The sequence below is a fragment of the Gambusia affinis genome, linkage group LG17, assembly GCF_019740435.1.
Source record: "Gambusia affinis linkage group LG17, SWU_Gaff_1.0, whole genome shotgun sequence".
In the NCBI taxonomy this organism is placed as follows: domain Eukaryota; kingdom Metazoa; phylum Chordata; class Actinopteri; order Cyprinodontiformes; family Poeciliidae; genus Gambusia; species Gambusia affinis.
Genome location: NC_057884.1, coordinates 18,225,501 through 18,243,718, shown reverse-complemented (window position 1 = coordinate 18,243,718; position 18,218 = coordinate 18,225,501). Strand labels below are relative to the sequence as shown.

Here is an 18,218-nt window from a genome sequence, read left to right as displayed (position 1 = left end):
CCTACAGGCTGTAGAAGTTTGTCTGGTTCAACACTCCTAGTCAAATAATGAGGTCATTAACAGGACTCTGAGATTATGGCTGCACATTGAGGAGGTAATTCATCATTTAATTGAGGTGTGTTGAACCAGAGATGCATCTAAACGTTGCAGGACACACCAGCCCTGGAGGTCTGGATTTGAGTTTGAGGACTCCTGCTGTAGACGATGTTCTTGGGACTGATCTCATATAGGTGAGGAAACCATCCATCAAACCTGAAATTAATGTTTCAAAGTCGCTATCATAAATAAAAAAACAGTATCTAATTATCCCAATTCCTCTGCAGGTTATTAAGTCAAACAATGAAATTGCTTCAATTTTAATCTACTCATTACTAATTTTAATTTTTCGTATGAAGCTTAATACTCAGCATATCTTAATGTACTCTCATTGAACTGATGGGATAACTGCAAGCCCCTCGTAATGATGATTTGCTGTCTGAGGTCAAATAATTTAGGAAGAAATAATAATAATTGACCAATTTTTAAAGTGCACTGACATGAGTTGTGCAGGCAAAAGAACACAATTTAATGGAAATAAATTATTTCTCTGGAAAGAGCTTAATTGCTTTGTAGGTAAAGAGGATCAGAGGGATGTTATTTCATACATTTTGTACTGGCTCAGAATTGAACCTTAATTATCCGTTAGGTTTGACTGAACTTTGTCGCAGACCTCCCTGTTGTTTGCCAAATGAATACTTCTAATGAGAAAGCTCAATGAGCTAATGTTACTCATTCACTCTCTTTATCAGCATAACTGTTCATGCACACTCTCTGCTCGCTCACTTCCACACACAGTATATATTTCATTCACAAAAATTTTGCATAGACTTCCAGTTATTTTTCATAAATTTTTCAATCTAAACTTAGTTTGTATCTTGATCCTCAACTTGACCCCTCCCCTAAAAAAAGAACACTTCTTGGGCTATGGGCCCGATTAGGAGCAGTCGGTCCCCACAATGTAGTATTTGTTAGGAAAATGGTCCTTAAATACAAGGCCACAAACACACGTGCAAATAAATATGCATCATTGTAGCCATAGGAATTTATTAAAACCTGTGAGTAATTATGAGCGGATTCTTTGTGAGTTTTAATTATGCGGTGAAGATAACAGAGAGGACACAAAAGAGAGATGAGGATAAAGACCACGGTGATGAGAAGATGAAATGGCCTGAGTCCAACAATCCAATCAGATAATATTATGCACTACATCAAATATAATTGGTCATCTTGTGACTATGAAATAATATAAAACAAACAAAAAGAAATCCAAATCGCTGCAACATTTACCATTCACATTAGAACAAATGGCTAACGATGTCAAAATTGTTGTTGACAAATTACCTCAGGCTTAAATCCAGTCAAACTTAAATCAATATACTTTTTAGAGGTGGGGTATTATTAATTTCCCAGGGACATATTGGAATTTTAAACACAATCAATTAACTGTTACCTTCATTATCTGTAAAAGTATTGTGTGTATATTTATGTTAAAATCAACTTTAAAAGAATTTGACTTCACATCGTATAGCCAAATCTGACACCTTAAAATTGGCCTCTGTCTTTTTCAGAGGCGCTTTGAGAAGAAGAAAAAAAAGGAAAAACAAAAACAAATCTAGGATTCTGCATGCATGAGTCCAGAATGCAATGAAAGGCTGAAAGTCTTTGGTCCTGTAGACCAAATCGGCTTGAAAGGGGCAACCAGCATGAACTTATGGAAAAGTGAATTGCAGCTCTTTTTAACGCTGCTATGTTCCCCACTTGTTTATTTCAAAACTTCTTCGTAAAGTAGGTTAACTGTGTCTAATGTATTAAATCTAAATCCAAATTCTGTTGCCGCTGTAAAACGTTTTCTCATAAATCTTCAAGTGACTTGACACTCAAGATGTATTGAGTCACAAATAAAACAAATATTTATATGGTAGCCATCAGAGGCACTTATTTATTGAATAAACTCCTGTTCAGCCTCTCTACCCCCATGAAATGGGTGGAAAATACATTGCAGACTCTGGGAAAGAGACGTTTGGTTCTTTGTTGATAAAGTGCTGAATAAACTGCAATAACTGCAGAATCTATGGCCGCTGGTGACAGGGAAGGACCTTTTTAGCTGTGCATCAATGGGCATGCGGCAATACACTAAGACATCTACAAATTGTGTAAGTAGACAGATATGCTATAAGAGGAATCTTGTGACTTCAGTAGCTACTCAGGCTGAAGTTGTTTTTTTGTTGTTTTTTTCTTTCTGCTTTTTAGTTTGATGTTTTCTTTAAAGTTCTCAGTAAATTGGCATTGCATCACACTTTTTAGGACACAACCACACAAGATGAAAATTGCTCAACATTCCCCTGTCTCATAATTTGCCTTTTGATAGGCAGGTGTTCTATAGTTTGCAGGTACTTGTGAGATCAAATCTAAAGCCTTCACATTAATAAGACACTTTACAAGCAGGTAAGCCCTGGAGTGATAAATTACATTTTTATTTATCAACCTCACTGTATGAGACCAAGGTTAAAAAGGATCTGAATATTATAAAGATGACAGACAAGGTACAGAGATGTGTGAATGTATTGCTGGAGACAGTAAAGGATCAAGAGACAGATGGGGCGGGCAGAAAAGAGCAGAGGAGAAAAATGAAAGAGAGGCTTTACAGATCAAGCTGGAGCCTTGAATATGTAATAGACTTATGATGGATGGATGGTCCATAAGCACGTCAACTGTTTCTTATATGTGCTGTGAAGTCAGTGCATATAAAAAGTCAAACTGCAGAGCAAAGCATAAACATTCTTTGATGGACAGTTTAAGTAGCTGGGCAAGGAGACGGCCACAAGAAAATGCTCTTATAGAGCAAAGAAAATGAGACAGATAGAAAAATGAAAATCAAATTAATAGATTATTTCAGCTGGCCAAATAAACAGTTTCCTAATGGAAAAATGAAATCCAGACACAGAACAGAAAAATCCAGAGGCAGCATTTTCACAAGCCACTCTTTCTCCGCTACTGAGGATAATTAAGGCAGCCTAGTAGTTATTTCTTAAAGTAAAATAATCTTCATCTGCATTTACTTACCAGTTGTAAATAAAACTTGGTACCATCTGCAGAGGACACAAAAAATGTTTTTGGCAAGAAAATACTGACTAAATTAGACCATGACAGTTTTTATAATTATCCTTGATGCAGCATAAATCTTGAGGGTATATTTTTCGTTGTTTTGTGGGTAAAAAATTAATGTAATAATTCCTTTTCATGCAATAATCATTAAGACTCTAAATGGCTAAATTTGCCTCTATTTCATCATGTTTGCTAATCCTAAATCAAATCAATGCAAAAGAAAATACTGTATATTAATACTCTTGCAGCGTTGGTTTTGTGAGTTCTTTTGAGTAATGTAAAAAATTTTTAGCAGGTGTCTTTACTTATAAACTGAATAAAGAGTTACAGGACACCTGTTTTCCATTGGAAAACAAACCAACCATTCATAGCAAATTCAGAAAGTATTTTTGCATTAAGAGCAAGTAGGCTAGCCCAGTACCTACATTATTTTCAATGTAAAATTATAAATTTCTCTTTGCTGTGTTATGCATGACACCTAATTGTTTATGTCACTAAAGTAAAATAATGTCTTGACATCATCTTGATCTATTTTTGCTATGAAAAATATGTTTTGTTAAAAGATTCACGCAGTTAGTGCGTCATATTATTATAGACACTGAGAATAACAGCGGTTGGGTTTCCTCAGAATTTTTCCACAAATACACACACTCAGAAATGGAAAGAAACATCACAGTGGAAGTGTTAAAATACTCATATGTTTTTTGAATAATAGTAGCAATGATTGTGCCAAAATAACTATCATTTACAGCTTTGCTCTTGAGTAAAGTGATTTACTGCTGAGATTCAATTGATAATTCAACAGGGCATGTCAGATGGCTTTATAGAAAACTGCCAGCACAGTTGGCACTACAGAGACCTACTGCGATTCTGCAAAAAGGCTTGTGCTGCCAGACAGATAACATAATAAAGATGAGGGATCAAGTAGCCAGGTAAAAACATGGCCTATGTGAAAAAGGTTCAAACTGAATCAGTATTGTATTGCCAGTGTGTGGCCCCGTTGGGAGAGGTTTTTGTTTCAAGCAGTTTGTGTAATCCTTCAGTACATGTATACACTCAAAACAAATGCTAGGTCAAAAACATACTTGCCTTCAAAGATAAAATTTTAATAAGTTTGTTGCCGATACTGACCTTGTGATAATTTTTCCAACAATGAGCTGTATTTTCATTTTTATTTACAAGGAATGTAAGTTTTACACAAGCAGAAACTAGAATTGCATTTTTAAAAAGAAGTTTCTAAGTCCATAATCCAGATATTTTATTGAAGGGAAGTGTGTGCTGGAGTTATTTTTCACCCCGGGGGCCATCCGTTTTGCTTGGCGACGTAAGCAGTGCAATACTTTGCAGCATTGACCTGGTGACAGAGCAGCTATTCATCATCAGAACAGTGCATTGACATAAGCAGCTAATGAGGTCTTTGGGAAAGCTGAGCGATGGAAACTTTTAATAAGGAAAAGAGATGAATACAGGTGGAAAGAAGTATTAGATGACAAATTGTGCTTAGGGAGCATTTCATTAAAAACTGGACTTGAGTGGAAAGGTGTCCTGTAACTCTTTATTCTCTTTATTCAGTTTATAAGTGATTGATGATTTTCCCCTTAAGAAGATTCTTGTCATTTTGTTAGAACTCGAGAAAACATGTTTTTATGTCCAGAAGCAGGTTAATTATCCGCTGCTTGCAACTTATTGGGAATGTTCTATTCTATTAAGATCAATACACCGTGAATTTTTAGGATCTTCACCATAAGGGAAGTGTTCTAGTTACAGAAGGTCACTTGGATTTATTTTTGTATTGGAAAATTGGGTCCTTCAGTACATACATGTTGAATAATATTGAGAAAAACGGTGCTGGCTCAGAGCTGCAGTGGACAGGAGCTTATTCTGTCAGTCAGTGAAAGAAAGTTTACACACACAAAAAAAAGAATTAAGTATAAAAATGCTGGTCATTACCTGTACGGCTTACCCACAGAATGTTATAGTCAGAATGTTGTAGCTTTCCTGACCTGGTTAACTTCATAGGAGCAACACATTAAGCTGTTCTTCATAAACTATGGCCAGTACAAGTTTTTTCTGCTGTCAAGGAACACGGAGAGCAGAAACGTAAGCATCCTGAAGATCACTGTTGTTAACAGCAAACCTTGTAATACAGATTACTTCTTTACATTTCAATAAGCACATTTGGAAACTCTAACATCTGATGTGACCAGGATACATCCCCAACAGAATCCATACAGGCTTCAGATTTTCACACCCCATTTAAAAAGTAGCACCAGTACAGTAGCTACTTTCTTTAAACATAAACACAAAATGTAAAATGTTTAAAGCTATGGGTTGACGTCTCTTCATGACAGAAAACATTGCTTTGTTTTGGAATGGAGTTGAGAGCCTTACAAACAGAAGCTCCTGTCAGCAGCTGAAGGGGGCAGTGAGAAGATAAGAGAGCTGGTGAAAACTGGGTGGTGAAAAGCTGACAAACAGACACATATTTACAGCAAATAATGTCCTTGGGGGCAAAAAAAAAAAGGAGGAGAGTGAGTTGAACAAATGGTGAAGACAATAGAAAATGGGACAAAAATTGGAAGAATGAGAAAAGGACAGACACAGTTTCAGATTTGACTGGACCCCCTACCAAGGCCCACAGGGGAGTGCAGTCATTTCAGGAATAGATCAGTGGAGAAGAAAAACAATGACAAACATCCATACTGGATGGGCAGCACAAGAGAGCATAAAAAGGAATAAAGAGAATTTTAAAGATTGGATCAAAGCTAGAATCTACTTTCACAGAATTACATTGTAATTTGTGGGGCTTTCAAAATACTTGTGGATTTCTGAAATTCAATTTGCTTTCACGCTTGGCCTGCTGTTGGCATCCTGTCGGCACCTACTCCCATTTCTTTCTACTTTTAAGTAAAACCAATACAGTTCATGAGATGAGAAATGGGCTGAAACTCTCTACACTGGTTTTCAAGTGAGTGTTTTATTGGCAGGTTAGTTTCAGTCAAACTGACTTAGTAAACGTCTGTATAGACCATATGTACTAAGGCGGCACTTTTTAAACTCATAAGGTTAGACGCCAATGGATTACAGTAATTCTTATTCACGCTCTTGGCAAACAGTATTGTACCTGGGTTATGTGAGCACACAAGCAGACAAACAAAACCAAAATTGTGTCAATTTGCTTTGTGCACATTCCAACGGCTGAATGGTGCTGAAACAAAAACAAAAACATGTAATTTAAGCTATTATTCAAAGGCAACTGAACCCAACACTGGGTCTTTCTCTTGCTCCTCTTACTCGAAGGGCAAAACTGTCCAGTTGTTGACTTACGTTTCTCCTGTCAACAGATTCTTTTGGAATTTTAATCCGATTATTTTTTGTCTGTATTTAAATCAGATCAGGGACTTTTTCTTATGGACTGGCACTTCATAGATTGATTTAATACACTTTATCAATGTTTATTAAAGTTACATTTTGCAGAATTGGTAAACCAAATTCATCAATTTGTTGTTATGTTTAGCTAACATTTAATTATGGAGTCCATATAGGTTTGTTATGGAATAGATAAATAAATCTGGGTTGTATTTAGTCAACTGAAGTGGGTTCCGAACAATGTGAAAATATCAAAAATAACCAATTAGTGCATTTCCAGAAAGTGCAAATCCATATGTTTGTTAAAGAGAGTTGACAGTTTGTACTTCTATTATCACTGTTTATGCTCATTATCTTGTTACACTACCATGTCCTGATAAAGGAAAGCACATTTTGTGGATGAGAATACCCCTCAATGCAAGGGAAAATTTACTTCCCAACATGTCAAAAAATAGGATAATAGTAGAAGTATGGTTTATCTATAAAAGCCTGGCAAGCAGGTATGTTGGCACAGCTATACATGACTCTGTTTGAAAGGACTTAGAATTCAAGTTGTTCTACTCCAGCCCCAGAGAGAGATGAAAGAAGATCAAACACACTCACCTCCAAAAATTGATTAGAAATAAATTATACTTTAGAGCTGCATTAAGGAGGTTTACAGAGTAGAGGGCACAAATACTTACTGACCACTTAGTGCTTGTTAACAGAAATAGATAATCAACCAATCACCTTACAACGGTTCAGTGCATTTACCAGTAGTTATTTCCAAATTTTTAAGACAACTTGGTAAAGTTCAGCCTGAGCGTTTCAGTGAGGAAGAAAGGAAATTTAATGCAATTTGAACATGAGTTACTGATACCAGACAGGCACATCTGAGTATTTCAGAAACTGTTAATCTGCTGGGATTTTCACACACAACCATCTCTGATTTACAGAGAATGGACTGTAAAAGAAAAAAAAATTAGTAAGCCAAAGTTGGGACAAAAATATCTTGTTCATATTGAAGGTTGGAGTATACGGGTAAGACTGGTTTGATATGATAGAAAGAAAGCAGTTGTTCAAATAGCTACTTATTAGTGTCAAGGTATATGGCATTCTATCTTTGACAGCAGAATGAATGTTGAAGCAGATTGACTCTTGTGGCAAAACACCACACCAGGTGCTACTCCTGTCAGAGAACAACAGAACACTGAGGCTATAATTCACACAGCCTAACAAAAATTGAAGGATAGAGGACTGGAAAAAAATGTTACATGGTCTGAAGAGTCTCAATTTCAGCTGCAGCATTCACATAATCAAGTCAGAATTTCATGAGAGCATGAATCCATCCGGGATTTTATCCACCATTCAGGCTAGTGGTAGTGAGGAGGTGGTGTGGTAGATATTGTCCTGGCACACTTGAGGCTCCTTTGACTCAGAATTGCATATTGTTGCTGACTACATCTATCAGTTTTATAACATGAGTGTACTCATCTGATTGGCTTCAGCAACTAGGATATTGCTCCAATACAAAGCTGAAGTAATCTAGCACCAGTTTTTTGAATAAAACTATAATTTCACTGTATTCAATGGGCTCTATGTCACCATATATTAGCCCAACAGGGCACCTATTAGGATATGGTGGAATAGCAGAGTTACATCATTCCTGTCATGTCAAGATGAACTAAATCTGAAGACTGAGGAAACTGTGCAAATATGAATGTAGTTTTCTCTGAAAATAAAATGTGTTCCAACCCAATACCAACAATGTACACCTAATCAAGAAGCCTGTGAATGGATTGGTAATAAAAGAACATGATAGTACCTGTATTTTCTGGTTTTGAATATTATTTCATAAATGTCAAAGTTATGCAGTAACAAGTAGTTTATGGTCATTTCATAAATGTCAAAAATAAGCAATAGCTTTCTTCCTCCAGAGCATGAGTGAAGTAGAGCCTCCCTTCAGATGTAGAACTTTCCAAAGACATCAGTGTGACTCCATTATCGGCAATGACTGCTGCTAGCTGTATTCAGTCTACATGACAGCCAAAACCTATACTGGCTAATGCTTTGTTGCAACCCTCATAACAGTATACCAATAAACAAAAATAAAGCTGCATATTTAAACAAAACTGTAAGTAATCTATCAGGTTATGTTAGGAAAGAACACTAGCAGGAAAAAGCAGTAATCATCATAATTCATGCAGATTGGCTCTGCTGCCCTGACTCCATTTCTATGAATGCCTACATCTTATTCTTGGTCAGCTCACCTTCCTGGCTCCTCAGCAAATTGCGGTGCATCTAAATTTAATGGGATATTTGCCTACCACTATAAAAAACTTTAGGTATTTTGCAGTTTAAAGTAAATGCAAATGCTGGAATCGCAAGTTTTAATGTATTTTTATTTATTCATGTGTTATAATACCAGAGTGAAGATGTCTTCCAGTCCCTACTGAAGAAAGGCAACCTCACAGCTTGATCCCACCGTCTCTGTCGTTTGGACCCAGTTGGGTTTCCGACAATCCGGTAGGCAACATGCACAAATGTAGACAATATTATCAACTACAGTATATTGCTGTAAACCCCTGGCTATTCTGTCAGCTTAGTCACATTTTAAATAGTGTGAGCGTCTCACTTACTTGAAATAACGAGATTTTCACAGCTCGCTAAGTTCTCATCCAGAGAGACACTTATTGAGATGCAAATAATGAATGCATCTTTGTACAAATATATATTTTTTTCAATCCAAGTGGAGTTTAACCTTTGTGACTCGTGTAAGAACATCAGAAAAGCATAACATATTTGATATTGCTAATGAACAGATCAAAAGAAGGGGAAAATAGTTTAGCATACATAAACCAGATCTATGAGAGGGCAAATATTTTTAAAACTGCAAAGGCATTGTACAACATACACTAAAGTTGAAATTACTTTAGTACTAAAAATAATTCCAACTAAGGTATTTATTAAAGTCAGGTGTTTAACTTGACCTTTTAGTTTGCATATCTTTCATTATGGTGAGATTAAGTATTTGAATGTAATTTAGAATCTCTAACTATCTGTCACTCTCAGAGCCATCATTTTTCATACCAACAATACTGCATTAACTTGTTCTTCACCATGCCTTTGAGATTCCAAGCTGAGACCTGTGCAATTCATTATTGTAAGCACCCTGTATTTAATTTACTTCCAGCAGTGCGGTGTATGCTGGAGGTTTGGTTTAATTCCTAATCTCAACAAGAGCCCCCACAGGATCTCAGCAAGCACAGAACATGAACCAAAGGTTTGCCTCAGAGAGTCTGCAGGTGTGGTCTGCTGCAGACAAAGCAGCAATTGGCAACAATTAGCAGTTAGTGTTTACCGATGCAGCAGTAACTCACAGCCTGACTGAAAGGAATATTTTATCTGCTATTTCAATAAAAGATAAGAGTAGAAATCACTAAAAGCTAACACAACTTGGAAACTTTATATAACCTTTAATTTGGAAATCAACTATGTTTGATGCCATACATATCAAACAGTACCTTGCTAAAAAAATTCAGTTTCTCAAACTCTCCCTATAGATTGTCTTGTTACAATTAAAAACATTACCTTGTGCTGGGATATTTCATTAAATAGATCCACACAAAGCATTGCATAATTCTGAAGTCAAACCTCTCCAAAATTTACTTGACATCTGTGCCTTTCATCCTAATTTGACTGATTTCAAATAAGTCAGGTTTGTGAAATGATTTCCTCGCACTCTCCTGTTTGGATCATTTCACAATTTGTCTATGGGCCAGCGATGAGGAGTTTGTGATGGCCACTCCAGAACACTGAATCATTTCCATGAGCCACTAGACTTGTGACAGTCTGAAATTCTTTCTGATGTCTTCAGCCTTTGATTTTACAAAGATAAAGTAAAATAAGAAGTATTCTAACTTCAAAGTAAAATGTATTGTGTTTACACACACATTATCTTGGTGTTCTTTTTAATATTTTATGTCTTCCATAGTACATATATTTACAGTTCATTTAACACTGTGAGCGTGCAAAACCAGTCAAATTTCCATTTTGTGCACACAAACTTGGCCAATAAATCTTATTCTGGATCTAAAATTAGTTCAAAGTAATAAAGTCATCCTTTAACACAAAGTCCTTATATTTCAAATGCATATAATGAAACTGTGCACCTTCATAAATTATTCAAACATTGTTGGTCAGACTGTAATGATATGCATTGCAGTATGTCACAAACATTTATTTACTCAGCGATATGGAGGAATCACCCTGGTTTGGTTGAGGGTGTAGACTCAGTTTTGTGTGCGACATTAACTGAGAGCACAGACTGCAGTGTTGACAAACCAGCTAATTAACTTTTCGGCTAATGAGCCTAAAAGGAAATCGAGGCCTAATATAGGGTAACGATCTGTCAGGTTCAAATGAAGCATAGATTGTTAGATTTGAACGCAAGTCTATGCATGTGAAGTACAAGAGCTGTAACTTGGGAGAAAAAAATTGCAACTCATAATTTAATATTTTAGGGAAAAAAAATCTGTTTAGTTTAATGTAATTTCTCACATAATTCATTGAAATAGCCTTTCGTCTGTTCTGTTTCCTGCAATGAGGTCATGAATGCAGTGTACTTGTTATGAAAACTTAAACTGATTAGGTTTGAAAAAATTAATGCTATTTTTTTTAGTTGGAAGCAAAGCTTTATAAAATCTTGAACTCAGTTTGAACTGCCCTGCCCTGACGGCACCAAACCAAGTTTATTTTATTTTTTTTTCTTTAGGAAAAATAACTGGGTTTTTTTTCAAAACAAAATATTAGACAAGTTCACAAAATACTTATTATTAAATTGAAAAATCAGTGTAAAAAGAGCATGTAGAATAGAGCATTAGTTGTTTGTAGAAAGAGTCTTTTTTTCATACTGGTTGTTTAAGTCTAAACTGCTGTTACAAGAAGAGAATGCGTGGTCAAAACTGATTTTCCTGTACTCGACTAAAAGAAGTATCCCAAGCTGAATCAAAATATGTTTAGAAGATCTAGAGAGTCACAGGTTTATTTTTTATTTTTATTATAAGAAAATTATCCCGAATTTGATGGGAACATTTTTGAACTGGAAACATTTTAAGCAAAACATTCAAAAAGTTCATATTTGACTGTCAACAAAAATATTTTCCCTGGAAAAAACTTTACCAGATTAATGCAAAGCTTTTATTTGCAACACACTTCCATGCAGTGGCTTGCCATTTCATATTAAAACAGTTGACCAAGAATATTATATTTTGTGTCTTCTGATAGAGGTGGGCTACACAGAGTCCCCCAAAGTCAAATGTGTTACACATTTTGGCATCAAAAGTACTGTCAATTTCAGAGGACCTCTCCTACGACAAAAGTATTTATAGATTTTATTACTACCAATATGCTGAGGTTAGTGCTCTAGCCATTTCTAACAAGCTGCAAAAGTATTTACATACTTTATATTGTGGTTTGGTTATCTGATTACAATGCTCAAGTTCCCTGTTTGATATTGCATATTCCATTTGTTTGATTGGGACATAGTGGAAATTGTTATTTTTCAACTTTGCATTTCTCACTTCCAAATTGCATATAATGTTCGCTAATGGAATTTGGGGCTAGGAAAATACATATTATAATTGTCTAAATATGATGGGGAAATCCAAAACATAACAGGTCAACATCATAAAATAATTATTCATCTGAAGAGTTTGAAGGAAAAAAGCAGGTCAAAAAAGAATGGGAAATGTTACGATGATACCATCATGAACACCATTCTCCAATTTAATTGGAGCAAACAAATACACTATTCATGAAAACAATAATTGGTAGAGAATATGACTTCAGGTTAAATAGCTTAAAAAGCCTGAAGAACACAATATTTAGAGGAGAATTATAGTCTTTCATTCCAGAATGAGTCTTTGATACGTAGTTTCCACAACTACTCTATGTTTAGTGGAAACTAATAATGTGGAAATTGCTTTCCTCCGCTGTGAATAGCCGATGTGATTATAGCTTGATTTGGATGAGCCATTTTCATCTTTGTGAAGTGTAAAGGTGAGTTAACGGTTAATTACAGTCCACATTATCATGCTGTAGAAAATATTGCAATTTCTTTCCCATTGTATTCACCAGGATGTGCCTTTTTCTGCAAATATAGGTCCATTAAATGAGAGATTACAAGGCTACTCCCTTTTGTGTGTGCCTGAATGCACCAAAACATCCCATATTTCAGTTTTTTAAACAGTGTGAAAGAAATACTGAAGACATTAGTTCACAGAGTTCATCCCATATCTGTGCAAAAGCTTTCTATGTGCTGCAGCCATATGGGTTTGCGTCCCAGGAGCTCCCCTTAGTCAAGAAGGTGTGTTATGCCCTGAAAAGCTCCGACACGTGTGTACAAATAGATTCTCTTTCAAAACACACGCCAGTTGCATCCCACTACTTTTGTTTCTTTGTACGAGATTTTTGACTGAATCTCATTTATCGAGCCTGGGGCTATCGAGGCTACCAACACCTCATCCATTTCCCCCCATGCCTTATCAGTTTTTCTTTTACACTTTTATCTGTTTAAGTATTCTTTTTATGTTTACTACTTTACTTTTTTTGTTTTCACCTTTGCCTCCCATTTAACTAAATCCTTTCTGTAAACATATTCTCATTTTATTCAAAAGCGGTATCTTGAAATGTTACTGAACAGTAATAAAATTCATCAGCCCTCGCCCAATTCATTTCACATTGCTATACGGCGGGACTCTATATGTATTTATCACTTTTTTTCCAGTGGTATATTGTCTAGAAAGCAATCTTATGAATAAACTCATGTGCATAAGGCTCATGTGTCCATAAAATGACAATGAATTTGAAATGTATGTCCAACCTGTGCTGTAGATGCAGCTACACCCACCAGTTAAGTAGACCAAGCAATAGTTATGTCATAGATCATCACAGTTCAAACTGAGACTGGAGGTCCACAATGCCATCTACACAACACTTGAAAAAAAAACACATAACCAATAAGCAATTCAAAATTATTTAACTGTGGAAGTAAAATCTTATAGGCCTGGTTAACTAGAAACATGCCAGTGATGGAAAAATTATGACCCCTAACGTTCTTCTATTTACATGTTTATTTAAGGATGACATTATCCTAAATTTATTAATTTTAATTATGTTGGAAATGTGTGGAAATCCCTATCATGTGCACTGGTTCAGGAATTTTTGGAGAAATTGGGTGATGAAAAATGTGGAGTTAAAATACTGCCGCTCAACATAAGAAATCCTTGCACTTTGTAACCTTGGGCAGCATTACACTGAAGGTTCTACTAACCCCCCTCATTTGCTGGAGGCTTCAAACTAGGAATGATGATTGCTTGGACTTCTCCTGGCACAGTGCAGCTCCTTGTTTTTCTTTCCATTTTGCCCTCCGTCCTGCACCTCGTCTGTTGGCTCCTATAATGACTCAATTTCCCTGGTAGCATTCCTTGCCCTCCGGGATCAATAAAGTTAATCTCATGTTGCCTTACCTTATCTCGACTTGGATCCCAGCCTCATTAAGACAAGCTGAAACTTTTGCCACATGCTTGATAAATGTTGGCCTAGAACTGATAAATGAGGCTAGAGCCTTAAATTTGGTGGTGGCAGTTCTGTTTTATGTATAACTCTTGATTTGAAAATCATGCCAGATGCACCAATAACTTGTAAGTACATTTTTCCGAAGCCATTAGTTTTCCCAGTGCATGCTGCAAAGTGGGGCGTCTCCTCTACTGACTGGTAGCAGACAGCAATCACTGATGAGAAAAAATATATTCACTCTGACAGTGTGTGTTTTGTTGTCACAAGTCTATTCCTGTTTAAGTACAAGAAAAGAAAGATACCAAGCTTTTTCTGTTTCTATGCAAATTATGCTTTCAAAAAAAAGAGGACAAAGCACCGCTGCTCAAACCTTGAATTTTTATTTTAAGGTCAAAACTATCTTTTCCTCATCGAAAAAGTGCACATTGTCCTTGAGAAGTGAATGAACTATTGATTCCAGAACTGAAAAGTTTGCTCTTCTTTGTTGGGGCAGCAGCTGCGTTTGTGTAGCTGCTGTTAAGTTTCTCCAGTGTTGAGGTCTTAACATTCCTAGCTGCACTGAACTGCATTTACAACACAGCTTGTTTTTGGGTGTTTTTCTCCCTGGTAAGAATCTTTCTCTGCCTGAGTGTTGTCAGGTTTAAAATGCACTGTGATAATATGCTTGGAGAAAAATTCTTCTTACTTTCTTAGATGTCACAGGTAGAAATGGGAGGGCAATTTTCTTCCACTTCTTTTCCTTGTTAGTGAACTGAGTCAGGTATTTTTATTTTTATTTTTATTTTGAAGACCTTAATGCCGTGGCATAGGCCCTAGTAATGTATCCGAAGGCATAAAGTGCTTTTTTTGTGATGTTTATGGTCCTTGCTTTTCACTTCCTTTCGTGTTGGGCAACAACACTGTTCTTAACGTTAGGTCAAGAGTCTGGATGTGATCTTCTCTCATTCCTCACTCTACTGCTGTTCTTGTTCACACTCTGAGCAGTTCCCTTTTGGATTACTGTAACTCACCTACGTTTGGCTTTCCACATAAAACCCGTCATAAATTACAACTGGTGTAAAATTCAGCTGCCCTTTAATCCATCATATCACTCCAATTCTACAACAGCTCAATTGGTTTCCCATTACACCAGCTATAAAATACTCCTCCTCACCTTCAAAACTGAACCCTTCTAAACCCTTCACATTGCTACACTCAGATCCTCTTGTTCTGTTCATCTCACTGTCCCCCCGGACTACCTTGTTACCAAAAGCAGCAAAGCAGTGAGACGCTCTGCTCCCCAGCCCTGGAATTCACTCCCACCTCATCTCCCGTAACACATGCACACACGCACCGCCACATTTCAGATCCAAGCTCATCAGTTCAAACTAGCTTACACCCTCTGACCACAGCTGTGCTGTCTCATTTAAATTCTACTTTTGGATTAATTTTAATGTGTCTTATACTATTGATCATGTTCTTATGCTTAATGATATAAGTGGACCTTGAGGGTCAAGAATCACTTCTGACAAATATGTAAAATATCTGCATTGCTTATTATGCACCCTATTTTGTATAGGCTGTTTATAAGTCTATTGCTGCAAGCATTCCTCAGAACAAGACTGATCAACCTTCATTAGCACAGACAAAGAATCAGCATAGTATAACATGATATTAGGTTACTTCATTATATAATCAGTGCTGCGTAATTTGAATAACATCAACTGAATGCAGTCATAAATACACAATTCTTACATTATTAAGCAGTTTAGTGTGTAAACTATTTACATTTACAATGTAAATATTTTTTCCAGTGATACTTGTGGATTTGTTTTTCTGCTGGAAGAGAGACATGCATTGAGATTCTCATTTTAAAACCTGCTTTGATGTTCCTGTGTTTACACCTTTCAAAGGTGCTTTTTAAATGCTTGTAGATGAAGTATATTTGCTCATCTCCAATTCTACCTTGCATGATCAGTGTCTCTTTTTTTGTGTTTGACCTCGTCTCTCTTTGGCTCATTCCCACCATCACAGCAATAAGTCAAGAAGGCTAATTAACCTCCCACCTATACACACACACACACACAATGTCATGCATCTCATCAGCATGATTGCTGTCTTTTGAGTGCAAATGCTGGGCAGCGCTTCTCGGGTCAAACAAACCTTGCCCTCTTGTCTTGGTGCACAGTGAAGCAGCCTAATCTCCCACCTCCAGCTTCCCATGCAAAGTCAACACTGGCTGCCTTCTTCATTTACCTTGTTAGCTACCTGACAGTGGGTTGACTGGCCCGCAGCTGAACAACTTTAATGAGCAGAGGGCCTCGTTAGCACCATGCGGATGGCTGGAGACAAATGAGCTTGTTAAGTCCAGGCCATGCATATTCTTAATTAGCCTTTTGTAGTGTGCTTGATAGTACAGCCGTTCGGAAGGTGTATATGGGAGAACGAGTGCTTCATAGAACATATTCTTGAATAATATCCCAGAGGTTGGTGGGCTAAATTTAGCTTTTAATCTTTATTTATGCAGGGTTATTTAACTAAGAGTCAACCTATGTTTTACAGGAACACCCTAATCATGATCACACCACTAATCACATATGAAAACTGTTCAGTCTGAAAAGACAGTTGGAAACAATCCAGCTCTTGTCCTGATTGGTAAGGTAGAGAACTACAATTGTTCCCACCTCCTGAGCTTTGTTGTGTTTTGTCATGTTAGAATTACAAACCTATTTAGGTCTTTATGTGACAGATTCACATAAAGAGCTTTTTGTAGAAAAGTGTGTATGTATATATATATATATATATATATATATTTGTTTTACATCACCATGACTTACAACATTTTGTTGGTTCATCACATAACATTTGTTGAAGTCTGCGGTTGTAATGTGACAAAAGGAGTGTGAACATGTTTGAAAGGTGCAGTCTGTGTTTTGTTCTGACTTTACTTCCAGCTCTTGTTATCTAGAAGATTGAACACAGAAAATGAGAGTCCTGTTGACCACCTTGTAGACAGACAGTTAGATGGATGAACGACTTTATTGATCCCAAGAGGTAAGGTTTTAGGAACAAATGGAACCCTGGAGGAAACATGGAAAGAATGTAGTTGTAGAAAAGTAAATGTACTATATCTGGGTCTTTAAATGGACTGCATAGTAGAAATTTAACACCTCTGTGTAAATAAAGACAGAGCAATTGTGAATAAGGCTCAGCTCTATCTGTATTTGGAAAAAAGAAAAAAAAAAAGAATACATCTGCAGCAGATTATTTCTTTTGTGTGGAGTGATGTCTTGGGGCAGAGACATCAGAGCCAAAGATTCAGAGACAAGATGATGGAAACACATTTCAGTCTTCTGGCTTCAGTTAGATCTTTATCTGTATTGCTGAAGTATGTATTGTTTTGCCAGAATCCTTACCATTATCAAAAAATGGTTTTGTAAAACAGATGTCATTGGAGAAAAAAGTCTCAATGTAATTGCTGGGCTAAATAAAATAATAACAAATGAAAACAATAAGTTCTGTATTATAGCATTTTGTAGAGCTCTAAGAGAAAATGGGAATGTTCAATAATGATGAAGAATACAGGATGGGCTCTCAGCAATGTGATGATTAAATATTGGTGTATAATCAGCTATTGACCCCTTTATCTCTTCTTATCTTTCCCTGCAGTGGCTTCATTAAGTGACTCACCAAATGACTTTGAAATAATCATGTTTTTATATATTTAAACACATATTTACAGCCACAGAGGCATATTTCAAAAATATGCTTTCTAAACTTGCCAGACGGTAGTTGCTAAACGATGTCGGTGTCCAGTTAAACATTAAATTTTTACTGAATGCTTTGGTCATTTGCAATGACTAATCTAATTTGTAAAGTAACAAGGAATACAAAAAATAACTCATCTTAATGGCGGTAAAAACCAATTAATTTTCAAATTGTTCAGTTTTCTTTTGAGTAACATGATTTTGACTCAAAATTAATTCAGAAGCCCGATGTGCCCTTTTTATGTATTATCACACTGCTGTGCCAGGGAAGCTGAAATAAAAAGATTGAAATTCATGTTTTTTTGATAGTGTAGTACATCAACCTCATTAACATGGTTGACATCATTTTGGAGAGATAGTGATAAATCACAGTGGAGGAAAAGCCAGTAATTGGCTCCCTAT

General features: G+C 36.3%; 1 long non-coding RNA gene across 1 annotated transcript in view; it reads left to right on the top strand.

Annotated features, from left to right (window-relative positions):
• LOC122819578 overlaps positions 1 to 18,218 on the top strand; it is a 47,302-nt gene that overhangs the window by 2,792 nt on the left and 26,292 nt on the right. Inside the window, exon 2 of the long non-coding RNA XR_006368632.1 lies at positions 8,921 to 9,018. This is a non-coding gene — a long non-coding RNA (uncharacterized LOC122819578). The remainder of the gene's footprint in view (positions 1 to 8,920; positions 9,019 to 18,218) is intronic.